The sequence below is a fragment of the Melanerpes formicivorus genome, unplaced genomic scaffold (genome assembly GCF_026170545.1).
Source record: "Melanerpes formicivorus ecotype bairdi unplaced genomic scaffold, bMelFor1.0.p_v2 SCAF_18, whole genome shotgun sequence".
Lineage (NCBI taxonomy): Eukaryota > Metazoa > Chordata > Aves > Piciformes > Picidae > Melanerpes > Melanerpes formicivorus.
This window is the reverse complement of record NW_027142370.1, coordinates 10,970,636-10,988,949: the sequence shown is the minus strand read 5'-3', so window position 1 is coordinate 10,988,949 and position 18,314 is coordinate 10,970,636. Positions and strand designations below refer to the sequence as shown.

The 18,314-nt window shown below is 45.9% G+C and overlaps 1 protein-coding gene across 4 annotated transcripts in view; it reads left to right on the top strand.

The window, feature by feature from the left end:
* ZFYVE28 (zinc finger FYVE-type containing 28) overlaps positions 1–18,314 on the top strand; it is a 135,970-nt gene that overhangs the window by 29,472 nt on the left and 88,184 nt on the right. The gene's annotated exons all lie outside the window — the stretch shown is intronic.

Sequence of the window (18,314 nt, the reverse complement as noted above, 5' to 3'; positions counted from 1 at the left end):
AACCAAAAAGGCCAAAAAAAAGTAAATAAAGAAGTTGGTTGGCTTGTTCAGTTTTGGAAAGATGATGCTTGGCTTGTTTTGGAGTGACAGGGAAGGTAATCACTGTGTGCAGGCTCCTCCTGAGCATGTTGCCTGTCACTAGGAATTTGTATTTTGGAAGCTCTGGTTTGAGCACCTTGCTTCACCCTCTCACTGCAGCATGGTGTGGAAGCAGGAGTGGCCTCCTGCAGTGATGGTGGTAGGCTCTGTCCGTGCTCCAAAGGCCCCAGGAGATAAAGCGCCCGATTACATGCTTCCTTTAATTCGCCTTGCCAGACCTGTGCAGCTGCACTTGTCAACAGCCTAGCTTTGCAGGGCTCTCCTTCACTTCTGTCCTTTGCCCTTCCCAGTCTGGTGGCACTGAGCTTCTTCCACAGAGCCAGGGTTGTTGCTTGGCAGACTTCCTGCATCATGTTCTTGGACTATGGGGGTCAGACAGATGGCTTCTGTGTTACTGTCCTGTTTGGCTGGGCTGTGATACCTGTTCTTCCATCAAACCTGTGCAACACCAACCAGTGCATGACAGGCAGGGCTACAGTGCAGAGTGATTGTATTTGAACCCCTCCATATACCCCCAAAGACCTACAATGAATCCTTCGTATGCATCATTCCTTGACCACCTTGCAGCCCGTAATAGAATCAGAGAATCAGTCTGTGTTTGGGGTTGGCAGTACTAGGGCAGGTCACACAGGAACAATCCAGGTGGATTTTGAAAGCCTCTGGAGAAAGAGACTCCCCAACCTCTCTAGGCAGCCTGTTCAGGGCTTCAGCACCCTCACAGTACACAAGTTTCTCCTCATGTTCAGGTGAAACTTCCTGGGTTGTAACTTCTCCCTGTTGTCCCATGTCCTATTACTGGGCACCATGGACAAGAGACTGGTGCCTTCATGTTGACACCCACCCCTCAGATACTTATAGACCTCTGATACCATAAATCAGAGAAGACTTTCCTTGGCTGTGATCTTACCTGTTTTGGCAGTGTTCTGACAGAAGGTAGAGGAAGTAAAATGTGGTTAAATCTATTGTATAGAAGAACAAGTCTGGTAGGAGAACGCTGCTTGGAGTTACTGACAACACAGGACTGTGCATGCTTAAGTCAGATTTTGCTCAGATTTTGTAGCTCAAAAATTCATGTTTTGAGATTTAATTTTAAGCAACACCTATGAAGCTATTTTGTTTGTATTGCCAGGAAAAAAACCTTCAGAGTTTATTTTGTGAAAGAAGTAATGCTTGCTTTCTCCTCTTGAAATGTTCTTCCTTTCATCTAAGTAATAAACCCAGCCTGCTTCTTGTTCTTTTTTTTCCCTTATGCTTTCACAAGAAATTAAACATCTGGAATTTCCCTTTCAGAAATTTCCTGTAGGAGTTAAGCATCTAAGGCTTGAAGTGACAAGAGGAAATGGCTTTAAGCTTGGGGGGGGGTAGATTTAGACTGGACATTAGGAAGAAATTCTTGGCAGTGAGACACTGCAACAGGTTGCCCAGGGAGGTTGTGGATGCCCCCTCCCTGAAGGTGTTCCAGGCCAGGCTGAATGAGGTCTTGAACAACCAAGGTATCCCTGCCCATGGCAGGGGGTTGGAAATAGATCTTCAGTGTCTCTTCCATCTTAAACCATTCTATGAATTCCCCTTTCAGTATTTACTGTACCTTTTTCTTTTATGACTCTGCACCTCATCTTATCTTTATTTTGACTTCATCAGCCTTTCCCCCTGCTGTCCTGTATCTTTAATTGTTGCAATGTAATTTTTCTTCTTATTCCCTTAAAGAGTGAAGCAAACTCCTAAAAGGTAGCTGAAATCTCTGGCAAGGCTCAGGGTGTGAACCACTTGGTGCCATGGTCTAGTCATGAGGTCTGGTGACAGGTTGGACTTGATGATCCTCGATCTCTTCCAACCTTAGTTATACAGTGATACTGTAATGGATAAAAGCACCGTGAAGTCTTAAATATTATCTTTTTATCTTCCACAGGTTTGCTCTGTTTTTATTTTCCTCCTGTGGATTTGTGTTGTGAAATCCTCACAGGAGGTTCAGTTTAGTTCTGCAAAGCCATGAAGCCCTCCTTGTATTTCAGATCTAATGTGATTTTAAAGGACATAAATATCTTCATCAGGAAGACAGTAATAAGCTGTAATGTGTTGACATGACATGCACTAGATAAGTTGTGCTCTTATTTCTTTGGTAAACTTCAGGGATCAACTGCCACATGATTATTGCAAGCTTTTATACTACTTTAAGGTTAAAAGCAGTTCTTTGCTGTTTACAGCTGTTCAAGATCCTCTGATTTTGCTGGGCTGGAACTTTGGGGAGTTCTTGGCTCGCTGCCTGGTTTTCAGCAGCTTGTCACGGACAGATGTTGTGCTGTCTCCTCCTGAGTATTTTAAAGCTGCTCAAGTGAATTCTTCAGACAGCACTTCCAAATCCACATGCAGGATTTTGAAAGCTAATAATTTAAACTGTAAGGCTAAAAACTTAAAATCTCAGCTGGCAAATGTGACGTGCTTTTCAGCAAGAGCAGGACGCACACACAAAAAAACCCAGCAGCAGCCTTGGCTAGTTGGAAAAACAGAGGTAGAAAAGTAAACACCAATTCCAATAAACTCTGGTAATCATGTGAGATTATGGAAGAGGATAATATCTAACTCCTCAGTGAGAGCAGCATGCCACTCTACTTTGCAGTGTGTCCATAAGATTTGACTTGAACATCCATGGTTTGAACGTGCAAGTGATCGTCACAGATTCGGTCTGCCTAGTTCATGGAATTCTGGATTCACTTGGATAACTGAGAAAGGAAAATGGCTTGCACATCCATAACTACTGGGAGATATTTGGAGTAGCAATCAAGTCTGACTGCCCTGTCAGTCATAAAAGCTGCCAGTGCTTCTTGCAGTTCTAACTGGGAAAGTGTAGGCCTAGAGTGTGTTTATTGAAAAATGGATTTTCTAGGCATAAGGCATACAGAAGGCATAGGGTTATTTTCAAACCAGTGCTAAGAGCTCTGGTTATTACTGGGCCAAAAGAAATTCCAAATTGGACCAAATGCTTTAAAAAAGATTTTAGTTTATATATCCAAACCTTCTCCAGACACTGAGTTGAGCACAAGTGTGCTTGATACTAATTTTTTTTCTTGACCTTTTATATTCTGTTCACTCTTCTGTGTGAGAAGGGTTGAAATGTGTAAGGAAGAGTTAAAAATTGTGGCTTGAAGAATGGAAGATGTCAGCTGATTTTGGTGCAGCTTCTAAAGAAATCCTATTCTGTCTTTTTCATCCTTCTACTTTACTTTGGCTTTTACTCTCCTGATGCATTTGCTTTATTCTGGGGGTGGTTTGTAGCAAGCAAGGCTCTTGTCAAGCTGCAGATGGAAAGGAACAGACTGTTTAAGCTAATGTGAGTGCAGAGTTTCCAAAAGATCCTTTCATTAGAAGTATTAGTGCTGCAGCAGGCTGCCCAGAGAAGTTGTGGAGTATCCTCCTCTGGAGAGACTTTCAAAACCCACCTAGATGCAATCCTGTGCTGCCTGATCTGGGAGAGCCTGAGTTAGCGCTAGATGATCCCCAGAGGTCCTTTTTGGCAGCCATCATGCTGGGATTCTGTGCAGTGCTAGGATGGGGACCTGTTGTTTTGGACTAAAACAAGGAGAGGCTGAGGGAGCTTGGGGTTGCTTAACCTGGAGAAGAGGAGGCTCAGGGCAGACCTTATTGCTCTCTGCAACTACCTGAAGGGAGGTTGTAGCCAGGTGGGAGTTGGTCTCTTCTTCCAGGCAACCAGCACCAGAACAAGAGGACACAGTCTCAAGCTGCACCAGGGGAGGTTTAGGCTGGATGTTAGGAAGAAATTCTACACAGAGAGTGACTGCCCTTTGGAATGTGCTGCCCAGGGAGGTGGTGGAGTCACCATCACTGGAGGTGTTTAGGAGGAGACTTGATGGGGTGCTTGGTGCCATGGTTTAGTTGATTAGATGGTGTTGGGTGACAGGTTGGACTCGATCTCGAAGGTCTCTTCCAACCTGGTTTATTTTATTCTGTTCTATTCTAAAATGTGTGTCTTCATCTTGTCCAAGTTGTTAAGCACATGCATTACATTTGAATTGTCTTTGGCAGCTTATTCGTAAGAAGAAAGTTACAAATCCGAGTTCGTCAGCTTGAGTCATCCTCCTCCACTGGGTTCCTGATTTCCCCGAAGAAATCCCTTTCCCTTATGTACTTCTTTCTGCCTTCAAACTCATACAATTACAAATGATGTCGACACCCAAGGAGATGTATTCATGCAGCAGTACATTCTCCTTTCCCAACGTGATCCATGTAGAATAATGAGAAGCGCCGGCTGATCTCATTTGTGATACATGCGGTGTTAGCAAGAGATCATTTCTTCTCCTGTCCTTGATGGAAATTAGGCTGTCAAAGATACTAGCTGTCCATGTGTTAGCAGATGGGTTTCCGTGGCTCTAAATGTCACCGAGTTTTATTATGATAATGGCTCGAGGAAGAAATTGTGGAGATGAGGTTGTCATTAGCCAAGCAGGATTTAACAATGAAAAAGGCGTCCTGACAAAGTTAATTCAGAAAGATGTCCCATCCTCTTGGAGTTTGTCATCCTCAGGGTGTCAGAGTTCTGTGGAGGAAAACAAAAGATATAAAGATGCATTTAAAAATGTGAAAAAGGCTAAAGCAACCACAACAAACCAACAACCGAACGACAAACTCTTGCACCTCATTTTTGGTGTCCGTTGTGGTGAAGCCTAACCATGTAGCAGATAAACTGATCGCTTTGATGATAACTTCAAACTGGAGCAGGGTAGATTTAGGCTGGACATCAGGAGGAAGTTCTTCACAATGGGAGTGGTGAAATACTGAAACAGGTTGCCTAGGGATGTGGTTGAGGTCCTGTTCCTGGAGACATTCAAGATCAGGCTCAGTGTGGCCCTGGGCAGTAGTGGGTTCTACACATTGGCCACAACAACCCCATGCAGTGCTACAGGCTGGGGTCAGAGTGGCTGGAGAGCGGCCAGGCACAAAGGGACTTGGGGGTACTGGTTGATGGTAGGCTGAACATGAGCCAGCAGTGTGCCCAGGTGGCCAAGAGGGCCAATGGCATCCTGGCCTGTGTCAGGAACAGTGTGGCCAGCAGGAGCAGGGAGGTCATTCTGCCCCTGTACACCACACTGGTTAGGCCACACCTTGAGTCCTGTGTCCAGTTCTGGGCCCCTCAGTTTAGGAAAGATGTTGAGTTGCTGGAAGGTATCCAGTGAAGGGCAACAAAGCTGGGGAGGGGTTTGGAGCACAGCCCTGTGAGCAGAGGCGGAGGGAGCTGGGGTTGCTTAGCCTGGAGAGGAGGAGGCTCAGGGCAGATCTTTTTGCTGTCTACAACTACCTGAAGGGAGGTTGTAGTCAGGTGGGGGTTGGTCTCTTCTCTCAAGCAACCAGCACCAGAACAAGAGGACACAGTCTCAAGCTGCACCAGGGGAGGTTTAGACTGGATGTTAGGAAGAAATTCTTCATAGCGAGTGATTGCCCATTGGAATGTGCTGCCCAGGGAGGCGGTGGAGTTGCCATCACTGGAGGTGTTTGGGAAGAGACTTGATGGGGTGCTTGGTGCCATGGTTTAGTTCATTAGATGGTGTTAGGTGATAGGTTGGACTAGGTGATCTCAGAGGTCTCTTCCAACCTGGCTTATTTTATTCTAGTTGGAGGTGTCCCTGCTGACCAGGGGGGCTGGGGCTTGGACTAGATGACCTTTGAGGGTTCCTTCCTACCTGATGCAGCCTGTGAATCTGTGAATTGTCATCCAGATCCACTTTAACTAAAAACCCTGGGCATTAACTCTATGCCAACTGACTGGCAAAATGTTGCTGTAGTTCTTGTGGTTGAACTGGAATCTAGGCAGTGGATAGTGCGGTTTGCTTTAAATTTGAATCTCCCCTGGGTTTGTAGTAAAACGTTCGCTAACTCTGATCTCAGAAGGTGCATCAAGTCTGCCAAGTTTGATGTTTGTTTTGTTTTTGGTGTGTTAACAGTCACAATAAAGTGACTCTTCAGAATCTGTGTAAAACTGAGTAAGAACTAAATCTGTCTGATTTTTTTTTTTTAGAACAGCTATCAAAACGGGCTGCTGATTCTTGTAGTATCTGCTGTTGCCTTTTAGAAAGGGTTTGTGTAATGAGCTGATGCCACTCTGTGCTTGGGCTCAGCTGAATGGATGAACTGTGAGAGACTGAGCATTTGGAAAGCTGTCTCTCTGGAATATTGTGCCTGTGTAACCTGTATTTAGAGAGCGAGGGCTGCAGAAGGGAAACACTCAGCATTAGTCAGTGGAGGATGTTATTAATTAGAGGCAATCTCTCGTGAGCAAATTGCTATGATCTGACTGTGGAACTGTTTATCTGCATGGGTAAGCAGGTGCATTAAACCCAGAGACAGATCAGGGCTTCTCCTTTAACATGGGATAAAATTAAAGGTTTGAGTTAGTGAGCAGGTTCAAGGTTAAATAGAATTACCAGACCATCAGATAAATGTTTAATGCAGAATGCAGATCTCCAGTGCTCAGGATCTTCAAACCACCTGAGATAAACAGGATACTCAATGCATTTTAGTGCCCTGTTCAAGTTCCCTCTAAAATGAACCAGACACAGCTTCATCATTTTTTACTTGAGGGAGTCATGGTGCTACCTTGCTATATATCAGCAGAATTAGACATCTTCACTCAGTGAAGTGAAAATTGCATATTTAGAAGTCAGAAAGGCAGTTCTGTAGTCAGGGAACATACAGCAGGCAACTGCTTACTGTGAATTAGGAAGAGTATCCCAGCTCTTCTGTGTCTTTCTCTTTGAAAATGGGTTTTATGCCATCAGTCAGTATTAGCTCTCCTTCTTTTAAAGGGTTCTATTCAAGACTTTATGGTGACCTGCTTCAGAGATTGTATCTTCAGACTTTGTTTCCGTTCAGAACTACTGTTGGGGAATGTAATGACAATGTGTTTGGATGTTTTAGTATAAGGGAGCCTAAAAGAAAGAAGGGGTGGGTTTTTTACAAGAGTCTGTAGTGATAGGATGAGGGCCAGTGGCTTGGAGCTGGAAGAGGGGAGATTTAGGTTGGTGATAGGAAGAAAGTCTTGACAGTGAGGGTGGTGAGACCCTGGAACAGGTTGCCCAGGGAGATTGTGGATCTCCCTGGAGGTGTTCAAGACCAGATTGGATGGCATCTTGAGCAAGCTGGTCTGGGGGGTATCCCCATTCATAGCAGGGTGGTTGGAACTAGATTTGAAGGTCCCTACCAGCTCAAACCATTCTGGGACTCTGTGATCAGTTGAAAACATTTGAAATGTACAATAAACAAACTCTAGGGGATGATGTAGGAAGGTACTCACAGTAACAGTGAACCCATGGCAGGGGCTTTGGAACTAGATGGTCTTTAAGGTGCCTTGCAACCCAAACCATTCTGGGATTCTATGATTTGAGGGATGTGGCTCTTAAGAGTCTGTAATTTGGAGGGAGCTGGTGAACGTGCGCCTGGAGTGAAACACAACAACAACAAAACCCTGGAGAGTGAGAGCAGCATTTGGATTCCCTGCGAGGAGGAATACAAAGTGCCTGCCTGGTTGTGACCGCAGCAGTGAGAAGCTGGTTGATTTCTTCCACGTGGCTGTGGGTGTGTGTGTGTTAGGAAAATGCCAAACTGCGCGTTGCTGCCGGCGGTTCGAGCGCGCTGGGATTGTGTCACGCTGCCGACAAAAGCTTTGCTGTGCAGCCACATGACTGCGGCATCCAGAAATAATCACATAATCTGCCTGCTGGAGGGCCTGCAGCAGGCTCACAGCTTCAGAGCCCAACTCCTCTTTTCCTTACTTTTTTTCTCCCTTTTTTTTTCAGCTGAAGATGGAAGGAACTTTCCAAATGCAGCAGGCCCCCTTTATGTTCTGTTTTGTTTGTTGTTGGTGGTGGTTTGGGTTTGTTTTAGTCTGCCATACAGTGTAGAGAAGTGAGCTGTATGTTTACAGATAATTGAAACTGTACACAGGCACAATAATATTTCTTTAATGAATTTTTGCTGTGAAGGGAGCATCTTTAAATGAAACCTAATTGCAGGTTATTGCTTGTGAATAATAATAATAATGTATCTAGGAAAAGCAGCAGATAATTGAATTTCCATTTTGTTCCCAGGGTTATGTGTTTGTGTGTTGTTTTGTTCTTGGGGTTTGGTGTTTGTGTTGTGGTTTTTTTTTTTTGTACTTCTGGTGGCATTTCTGAAAATCTCAGTAATTCCCTTATGCAACCCCTGGCAGCAATAATATGTGCTGAAAAGGCACGAGAGGACTCGGCAAGGCTAGGACAGAGTTTAACTGCTTCCAATAGAGAAATCTATCGAGCAACCTGATCTACAGAAAGATGCCCCTGCTCACAGCAGGGGGGGTGGACAAGGTGTCCTTTAAAGGTCCCTTTCAACCCAACCTGTTCTATCCTTCTGTGAAATGTTAATACATTTTAGCTTTTAACTGTTCCAAAAAATAATGGCTATACCTTTTGCTGTTTGCCTTCCCTATTTAGAGGGCAAAAGGAGGAAGATACGTGTAAAATCTACCAAGGTTTTGGATTTGATGATCTCTAGAGGTCACTTCCAATCCCTATGATTGGTTTATTTATATTCAGACTGAGTTTACTGTTGTGTAATTGTAATAGACTGAATGGTTGTTTGGGTTTGGTTGGAGTTTTTCAGCCCTGTTTTCAGCTTCCCTGCTTGCTTTCCCTGTTGTATACAACATTTAGAAGGCTATTGGGAAGGGATGCTTTAGCTTTTCTCAGGGTAGGTTTCTCTTGTCAGTAGAGATTATGAAGACAAGCACTCCTCTTGGTTTGGTTAACTGAAAAAGCAGGGAGGGAACCTGGATGCCCAGAACTTGGCTGTGTGGAAGCTGAAGGCCCTTCTGCAAATCTTGCATGGGCAGTTGTAGGGAGTTTTACATTGTCAGCTCCCCCCAGCTGATGGGCAGAAATCATTCCAGTCTGGCTTGGGTGAATTTTCCACTTCTAGCACACCTTTATGAGTAACACTTAGTGCTTGAACCTTCATCACTGTTTAAGGTTGCTTTGTAACCAGGTATCCAATGCAGTCAAGTGCAGGTGGTGTGGTGTAGCCATCCCTTCCTTGGTATCCTATTAGAAACGTGCAGATTTGTTGCTTTGGTTTCATGCTTCTAGTAGAAGTGTGGAAGATGAACTTAATTCCTCCTTCATCTCCACAGCTGCCTCTAATGTCTTCACTGAAGTGATCACTGAAGCTGGCTGTTCTTTTTCAGCCCCCCTCTTTTGATAGTCAAGGCAAGTTAGGGATAATTTTTGATGCTCTCAAATGATGCAACAGCTGGTGTGGGGAACTTTATAGTTATTGTTGTCCTCCCTGTGTTCAACAGCACCGCAAGTCTTGCTTTTAAAGAGGCTTTAAGAGAGTTGTAGTCTCTTCAGGACAAAAGGTAACATATGTATGGAGAGTTGCATGATAAATCCTTGATGTCAGAGCATTCTTAGAGCTGTTTTTCTTCAAGTATGGAGACCCATTACAACGTGCTTGTGGAGTTTCAGATGCAGTAGGCTGTAAAATGTTGAATTATAGCTCTCCTGTTCTATGAAATGTTTGCTGTATACTTGAAAAATTACATCAGCAGAGCTGGCTGGGCCTTTTTAGAACTTGGCTCAGAAGTAATAAAAAAGCCAGATGATAAAAATCTTGTGAACAGGTGTTGACAATTTTTTATTTGAATGTCTCAGTAACTTTTTTTATTGCTTAGTCATGATTTTTTTTTCCCCCTCCTCTGCAAGAATTGATTGTTTACAATTAATAAAAAGTTATGGTAGCAGTATTTTGCAAGCTGACTGAAGGGTTTCCATATTGATTCCTAACCTGAGCAAGGCTGGAAGTTTTAAATGTGTTGTGTTGCTGCCTTGGTTAAACAAATAAATAAATAAAAAGCTGAATTCCCTCAGTTCCAATGGTTTCAGATTTGTAAGCTGAATCAGAGGTGAACTTCGGAATTAACTTGGATTCTGTCCCTGCAGGCTCTGTGAAGGTGGAGAGGTTGTAGTGGTGGTGCAGTGTGTGGGGGTATGTTAGGGAGGATGCAAAATGCCTCCCATTAGTTGAGATCAATTCATTTTTTAATTATGCTGCCACAGAATCACAGAATTGATTCAGTTGGAGAAAACCTCTTAAGATCATTGAATCCAACCATCAACCTAACACCACCATGCCCACTAAACCATGTCCCCAAGTGCCATGTCCACACATTTCTTGAACACCTCCACGGTTGGTGACTCCACCACCTCCCTGTGTAGCCTGTTCTGGTGCCTGACCACTCTTGCAGTAAAAACATCTCCCTAATCTCCAACCTAAACCTCCCCTGGTGCAGTTTCAGGCCATTTCCTCTTGTTCTGTCACCTGATACTAGGGAGAAGGCACCAACCCCCACCTCACTCCACATTCCTTGCAGGGAGCTGTAATATCTTATCCAAGAATCTCCAAATGCTTTATAAACACTTAAGGCTTCCTTTTCACAATGTTCTTCCATGTTGCAGTGCTGGGAGAATGAAATGTTACCTTAATTTTCCACATGAGATGGGCACAGTTATGAATGTAGTGACACAAATGCTCACCATGACCTCTCCTGTGAGTCACAGTTTTATTAAACTTCATTTCACAGTTGCAGGCTGAAATTAAAGGCCATAACCATATCTGTGATGGTCACAGAGGGGTTGAGTGCTGCCATGGTTAACAGATACTGGTACAGCAGCCTGCAGCACTGTTGCCAGGTCCAGAGCTGGTCCTTTCCTCATCATTCACAAGGCATCAAAAGTTAAAATAGGCTGAAGATCAGGGAGGTCCATTCCTTAATTAATTAATTTGTTGGCTCATTCTGCTTTTTCATCTTATTTTGATACATTTTTTTTTAAAAAAAATGCTCTTTTGCACAGCTTCTGAGTAATGAAAAAGTTTGTGAAATGGCTTTTGAAGAGCTACAGTGCTTAATCACTTGAATAGAAATGAGAGAAATGAAAGCAGCGCAGCGAGAGCAAACACACTAATTGAATGAGGCTACAAATCTCAGCTGCCACAGTTAAGAGGATGCAAGTTCTGCTGTTTCCTTGGGGGCCTCCTCCTTTTCCTTGCTATTTTCTTTGTCTTACTTAAATCAATACAGTTTTCAGCTTAGTGCTTCTTTGTATCGTGGCTCCTTACCAAAATGTCACCAGCCCAGCGATGCTTCAGGTTACAAACTGTATAGCAGCAGCAGCAGCAAATAGGAGCTGGGGCTGTGGCGGGCTCTGCCCCGAGCCTCCCCAGCCTGGGGGTGGAGGGGGGGCTGTGGCGGGCTCTGCCCCGAGCCTCCCCGCCCTGGGCAGGGGGCTGTGGCGGGCTCTGCCCCGAGCCTCCCCAGCCTGGGGGTGGAGGGGGGGCTGTGGCGGGCTCTGCCCCGAGCCTCCTCGCCCTGGGCAGGGTGCTGTGGCGGGCTCTGCCCCGAGCCTCCCCAGCCTGGGCAGGGGGCTGTGGCGGGCTCTGCCCCAAGCCTCCCCAGCCTGGGCAGGGGGCTGTGGCGGGCTCTGCCCCGAGCCTCCCCGCCCTGGGCAGGGTGCTGTGGCGGGCTCTGCCCCGAGCCTCCCTGCCCTGGGTGGGGGGGTCTGTGGCGGGCTCTGCCCCGAGCCTCCTCGCCCTGGGCAGGGTGCTGTGGCGGGCTCTGCCCCGAGCCTCCTCGCCCTGGGCAGGGTGCTGTGGCGGGCTCTGCCCCGAGCCTCCCCGCCCTGGGCAGGGTGCTGTGGCGGGCTCTGCCCCGAGCCTCCTCAGCCTGGGCAGGGTGCTGTGGCGGGCTCTGCCCCAAGCCTCCCCAGCCTGGGCAGGGTGCTGTGGCGGGCTCTGCCCCGAGCCTCCCCAGCCTGGGGGTGGAGGGGGGGCTGTGGCGGGCTCTGCCCCGACCCTCCCTGCCCTGGGTGGGGGGGTCTGTGGCGGGCTCTGCCCCGAGCCTCCTCGCCCTGGGGGTGGGGGGGTGGGGGTCTGTGGCGGGCTCTGCCCCGAGCCTCCCCGCCCTGGGGATGGGGTGGGGGGCTGTGGCGGGCTTTGCCCCGAGCCTCCTTGCCCTGGGGGTGGGGTGGGGCTGGGGCGGGCTCTGCCCCGAGCCTCCCTGCCCTGGAGGGGGTGCTGTGGCAGGCTGTGGCAGGCTCTGCCCCAAGCCTCCCCGCCCTGGGGGCTGGGGAGGCTTGCCCATGGCTATTTTCTAAAAAGCAGAGAATTTGGTATGGAAACAGTGTTTAAATTATCTTTTTTTTTCCTTGCCAAACTGGGCAAGCTTTGGTGGAAAACCAATTTCCATAAATATGAAATGATTAGAGCCAGTTTCTTGAAGACATGGTTTCAGCAGAGAGGAGGTCATGTGTGATAAAGCTGAGAACTGTGAAATGACTTTCTCTAAGCAAGCTTTTGCTAAAGAGATAGAGAATAAATCTTTCCCTCCAATATTGTTGACTGAAAGGTTTTGCTTTTCCTTAGATGTACATGAACACTGCTCCACAAACAGGAAAAGTCAATACAGCTATGAAGGCTGCTTTGGCTGTCTTGTTTGTTGTGCAGGTGGTATTTTCTCTATTCTTCCTGCAGCATCAAAGGTTAGGTACCCAGGAAGATCTGTAAAGCTGGCTTTGCAGAGGAGTTCAAGAAAGGAGAAGGACATGTCAACGCTGCAAACCATCCAGAATCTTTCCCTGAGGATTTGATGGAGGTTCTCTGTGGACTTAGGCTGGATTGCTCTCACTTTGCAAAGAGATGTTCTTTACAATTATAGAATTGTTAGGGTTGGAAGGGACCTCAAAGATCATTCAGGTCCAACCCTGCTGCCATGGACAGAGACACCTCACACTAGATCAGGTTGCTTGCAGCCACAGCCAGCCTGGCCTTAAAACCCTTCAGGGATGAGGCTTCTGTACCTTCCTGAGCAGCCTGTTCCAGTGTTTCACCGCCCTCATGGTGTAAAACTTCTTCCTAACATCCAATCTGAATCTACCCATTTCTATTTTATTTCTCTTCCCCCTAGTCTTATCATTACTGACCCCCTAAAAAGTCCCTCCCCAGCTTTCTTGTAGCCCCCTTCAGATACTGGAAGGCCACAATTAGGTCTCCTCAGAGCCTTCTCCTCTCCAGACTGAACAATCCCAACTCTGTTCTCATAGCAGTGCAGCTCCAGCCCTCTAATCATCCTCCTGGCCCTTCTCTGGACATGTTCTAGCAGCTCTAGATCCTTCTTGTAATAATGTCCAGAACTGAACACAGTACTCCAGGTTGGGTCTCACCAGAGCGCGGTAGAGGAGGAGAATCACTTCCCTTACCCTGCTGGCTATGCTTCTCTTGGTGCAGCCCAGGATCTGATTGGCTTTCTTGGCTGCAAGTGCACACTGGTGGCTCATGTTGAGCTTCTCATCCACCAGCACCCCCAGGTCCTTCAGGGCTGCTCTCAAGCCAGTCATTGCCCAGCCTGTATCAGTACTTGGGATTGCCTCAACCAAGCTGCAGGACCTTGCACTTGGTCATGATGAACCTCATGAGGTTGTCATGGGCCCACTTCTCCAGCCTGTCAAGGTCTGTCTGGATGGATCCCTTGCCTCCAGCTGTCTGCTGTACCATACAGCTTGGTGTCATCAGCAAACCTGCTGAGGGTGCACTCAATGCCACTGTCCATGTCACCAACAAACATGTTAAACAAGACAGGTCCCAGTACTCTGAGAGACTCCACTTGGACATGGACCCATTGACAGCCTCTCTTTGGGCATGGCTGTCAAGCCAGTTCTTTATCCACTGAATGGGCCTTCCATCAATCCCATACTGCACCAGCTTGGAGACCAGGGTGTGGTGTGGGACAGTGTTGATGGCTTTGCTCAGGTCCAGGTAAATGATAACAGTTGCTCAGCCTTCATCTATTAATGTGGTCTTGTCATAGAAGGCCACCAGGTTTGTCAGGCAGGATTTGCCCTTGGTGAAGCTGTGCTGATTATATTCAATCATTTTTTTGTTATTCTGCCTCAGTAGTGCCTCCAGGAGGATCTGCTCCATGGTCTTACCAGACACCCTGTTTGCCCACAGTATTTTCTTTGTCTTAATTCTGCCTTTATAGTCACATTTCTCAGAACAAGAAGGTGGTTTTTGTTTTTGCTTCCTCTTTTCATCTACAATGAGCGAAATGGGATTTGGTAATTCAAAATTCCAGTTGTTTCTGTGCTAAAAATGCAAATTTCTGGGGATATAAGTTGTCTTGATGGTTCATTTCAATTCAAATGTGTGATCATGAGCCAAGATTATTGTGCATTAAATTACCACACATTAACTGTGAAAGTCCACTCCTTCCCTCATTTTCTTGAATCACAGGTTTTGGGTTGTGCTTTGAAGCATCTAACAAATGCTGCTGCAAAGCTCTCTGTGGAATTGCTAATCCATAGTCTGAGTGCTACCCAGCTCCCTGCATTGGGTGCACAGTGGGGCTTTCTGCTGCTTGATGTGTAGGGCTTGCCCAGATCTATCTGGGACAGGAAGCCAGCTGTGACTGCTCGGAAGGCTCTTGTGAAGTCAGGCTGAAGGGACATCTTTTCTACGCTAAAGCACTCAGCTGGACTTGTCCTTGTTTAAACAACGTTCGTGCACTGGGTGCCTTTGACCCAACTTAGTTTGGTGTGTGTGCTGTCCCCTTTTCAGGGAGTTCTTTTATGTGGATAATCTTAGTGGGTTTTCTGCTTTGTATGCTGCAGTCTGTTGTCTTGATTCCTTGGATGTTTTCCAATTCTTAGTCTGCAAGTGGAAATCTGTCCAAGCCTCAGTGTGTATTCAAAGGCTTTTATTTACGTCTGCTTCTGCATGTAAACAATATGCAGCAGCAGCATCTTTTCAGTGTCCTCTTAGCAGAGGACATTGGTAGACTGATTGCTAAAACAGACACTTCTGTTTTTCTTAATTGTCTTCATTATTTGCTGGAGAGAGCCAAATGCCACTGCTTGCCCCCCCTTCCCCCCTATTCAGAATTTACATGCAAATACTCTAAACACTTGCAAATACTTTTGTTTCAGCATTGCACTGTCTCCATGCTTAATGCTTGCAGAATATTTGTGACAAAATTCTGGAGGAAACCTCAAGACTCAGGGATGCTTACTGATATCTGGAGTGTGCTAGAGAGCTGGCTTGGCTTGGCTTGCTTGGTTTCTGGAAGTTGCTTTTTCCAGCAAGCATTGATTCCTACACCTTTGTTCCATCTGAAGGGGACCTACAGGAAGGCTGGGGAAGGATTGTGTAGAAGGGGCTGTAGTGATAGGACAAGAGGTCTTTAACCCTGAGAGTGGTGAAATCCTAGAACGGGTTGCCCAGAGATGTGTGGGGGCTTCACCCCTGGAGGCATTCAAGGTCAAACTTGATGGGGCTCTGAGCAACCTGATCTACTTGGAGATGTCCCTGCTGACGGCAGGGGGATTGGACAAGATGAGCCATGAGGGTTCCTTACAGTCTGATGCATTCAGTGATTCATTGACCCTCTCTGGTGCTTGTCTCTGTTTTGATTTGGATGGTCCCTTTCTGTAGGTCCTGTATGCTAACAGGTAGGCTCCACGTGAGGCCTTTGCTGCTTGTTTGTTGGGGTTCTTCCTTATCTCTTTTCTTTCCTTGAAGCTTGCTGTGATGTTGAAGCTTTGAGGCTAGAGATAGTTTCTCAGGGTGATTTGGTAATGCTGCAGTATCGACAGATTATGATGAAGCCTACTTAGAACTACAGTCTATATATTAATTATTGTACTAAGGTTGGTTATTAAGCTGTAGAGGGGGACACAGTAGCTTTTGGAAAGCTAATGACTCAGGTTATTTGCAGGCTGGAAGGGAGTTAGATGTTTTGTTAGTAACTGGAAGATGGAAAGTCTGAGGAGTGGCATAAAACTGCCGACTTGTCTGCTCTGAAGAATTTGTTGGCACCTCCGTATTAATGTGCTGAGAGGATTGTTTTTATTGCCAGTGGTTCTGTCATTCTCTCAAGGTGCCACAGACCAAGTAGATATTGTCCAATAATTGTTTTGTGAACGTGAGATAAATAGGATGAGCAAGGAGTTAAGAGGTTTTATTTCAGCTGAGGAAGAGGAGCCATTCTGTGTTATCAGTTCATTATCAACAACCAGTTCAATCTGTCAGGTTGGTGCTTTATGTGAACTTTTCCAATGGCAACCAGCAAAGATTTTTTTACTGTTTTTTTTTTTTTTTCTCTCCTTGTATATTAATCTCTAAATCTGTCAAAGTCTGCCTGCAGCCTGGCTGTTCATCCATATGCTGCTGAAGGCTGAAAGAAAAGGGAGCACAGCTAGTTCTGAGGCAGAAGTATTTGACTGTGCTCTGGAATGCTGGATTGGGAGGGCTGATTAGCATTTCTGGGAAATCTCTGTGCTTTGTTATTACATGGTGCAAAATTTCACCTGGGTACATGCAGACAAGTTCATATTTATCTTAGCAGGGTAGTGTGATGTCTGAATGGCAACAGCTAACAATGAAACACTGGATGTGGCTCGCTTTGTAGCATCTTACCAAACACTTTCTCCAGGCAGTGTAACCTTTCCTGTGTAAAGCCAACACTCACTAGGGAGCCTTGGGTAGAATTTCACATTCTTACTCAGGAATCAGCTTGAAACATTTCTTTTCTGTCTTTTCAGTGTGCTGCAGTGGTTTTGTAGCTTTTTTTAAACTGAGCCAAAATAACCATAACAGCTCTTTGTGGGTATAGAAACCAGATGTCTAGCTTCTAGGAAATGTCTAGATGTCCTGATACAAGTATTTCCACTTCTGTTGGTGCAGGTGTGAACTCTGTAGGGTTAGAGGGTCATCTGGTCCTCTGAAATGATTTTGCAGCTGTCATTAGGCATGAAAATATTTCTGCTCTTTATGGCCATATACATTCTGGTGAGCACCTACTAGGATTTGGGGTTCAGGAAGAAAAGAATGTGTACTACCAAAACAATAAACCTGAGCATGTGTGTCTCTGGATGTGACACCTTACAACTGAGCCAAATCCCTAATCATGGAATAGTGGGCATCTGAGGGGACCTCTGGACATCATCTAGTCCAGCCCCCCTATTGAAGATCAGGTTGCCCAGGATTGTGTCCAGATGGATTTTGGAAGTCTCCAGAAAAGGAGATTCTCCAACCTCTCTGGGCAGCCTGTTCCAGGGCTCTGTCACTTGCAAAGTAAAAGAGTTTTTTCCTTATGTTTAGGTATGATAACAATAATAATACCTAATGCTCAGGGGAATGATTTTACTGTAGCAAACTTTGGTTTTCCTTTGGACTGCTTGGTATTATGCTTTCCCCCCCCCACCTCTCTTCCTGGAGCACTGTAGCAGTTGATGCCTAAGTGAGATTTTTCTTGGCACAACCTGAGAGACAAACCTAAGAAATAGTCTGAAAAAAACCCCACCCTGCTACCTTTGACTTACTTCCCAGCTAAGAACTGTGCTGATTTTTATGAATGGGGAGAAAATCCTCTGAGTGTTACCCCACTCTAGGTGGTGTTTCTGGTTAGGCTGGATGAGGGTCTAGAAACCTGTGCATGGACTCAGTTGGGATTGTGAAGCAATAACCTGCCAGTTTAGTCAGATGTCATGGTTTAAGCTCACCCAGCCAGCAACAAAGCACCATGCAGCTGCTCACTCACTTCTACCCCACTCCAGTGGGATGGGGAGGAGACAATCAAGAAAAGGCTTGAAGGTTGAGACGAGGGACAGAGAGGGCACACTCACCAGTTATGGTCATGGGCAAGAGACTCTGGTGAAACCCTTGAGTACAATTCTTGGTTTTGGTCTGATTTTAAGTATAGACACAGAGAAAACACATGTTTGAAATGAAGTGTCCTAAAGGTCTGATTTTTCTTAGGCCCTCTGAAAGAAATCTGATGCTCTGGGTCCCATCCTTAACTGACATCTTGCCTTTCCTGTACTGTTGCTCTCAACCTAAGTGCTGTTTCTCAGGAAGCAACTGTAAATAATGTACCTCCAGCTAAAAATATTCACTGGAGTGCTCCTCCATATTTTACTTTGTCAGGTCCTCCACAGCAGGAATGCCTTGCTTTTTGGTGAGGAGCCAAGTGCTTTGTATTGGAAAGGTGAAGGAAGGTAGAAAATGGAAGAGTGCTGTAGCCAGACTTGGAGGTAAAATGCAGGCAAGTGGACCTCATACCTGAGCAGGGACATGGCTGAGTAAGTGAGGAAGACCACGCTGCCAAACCAAAATCCTCT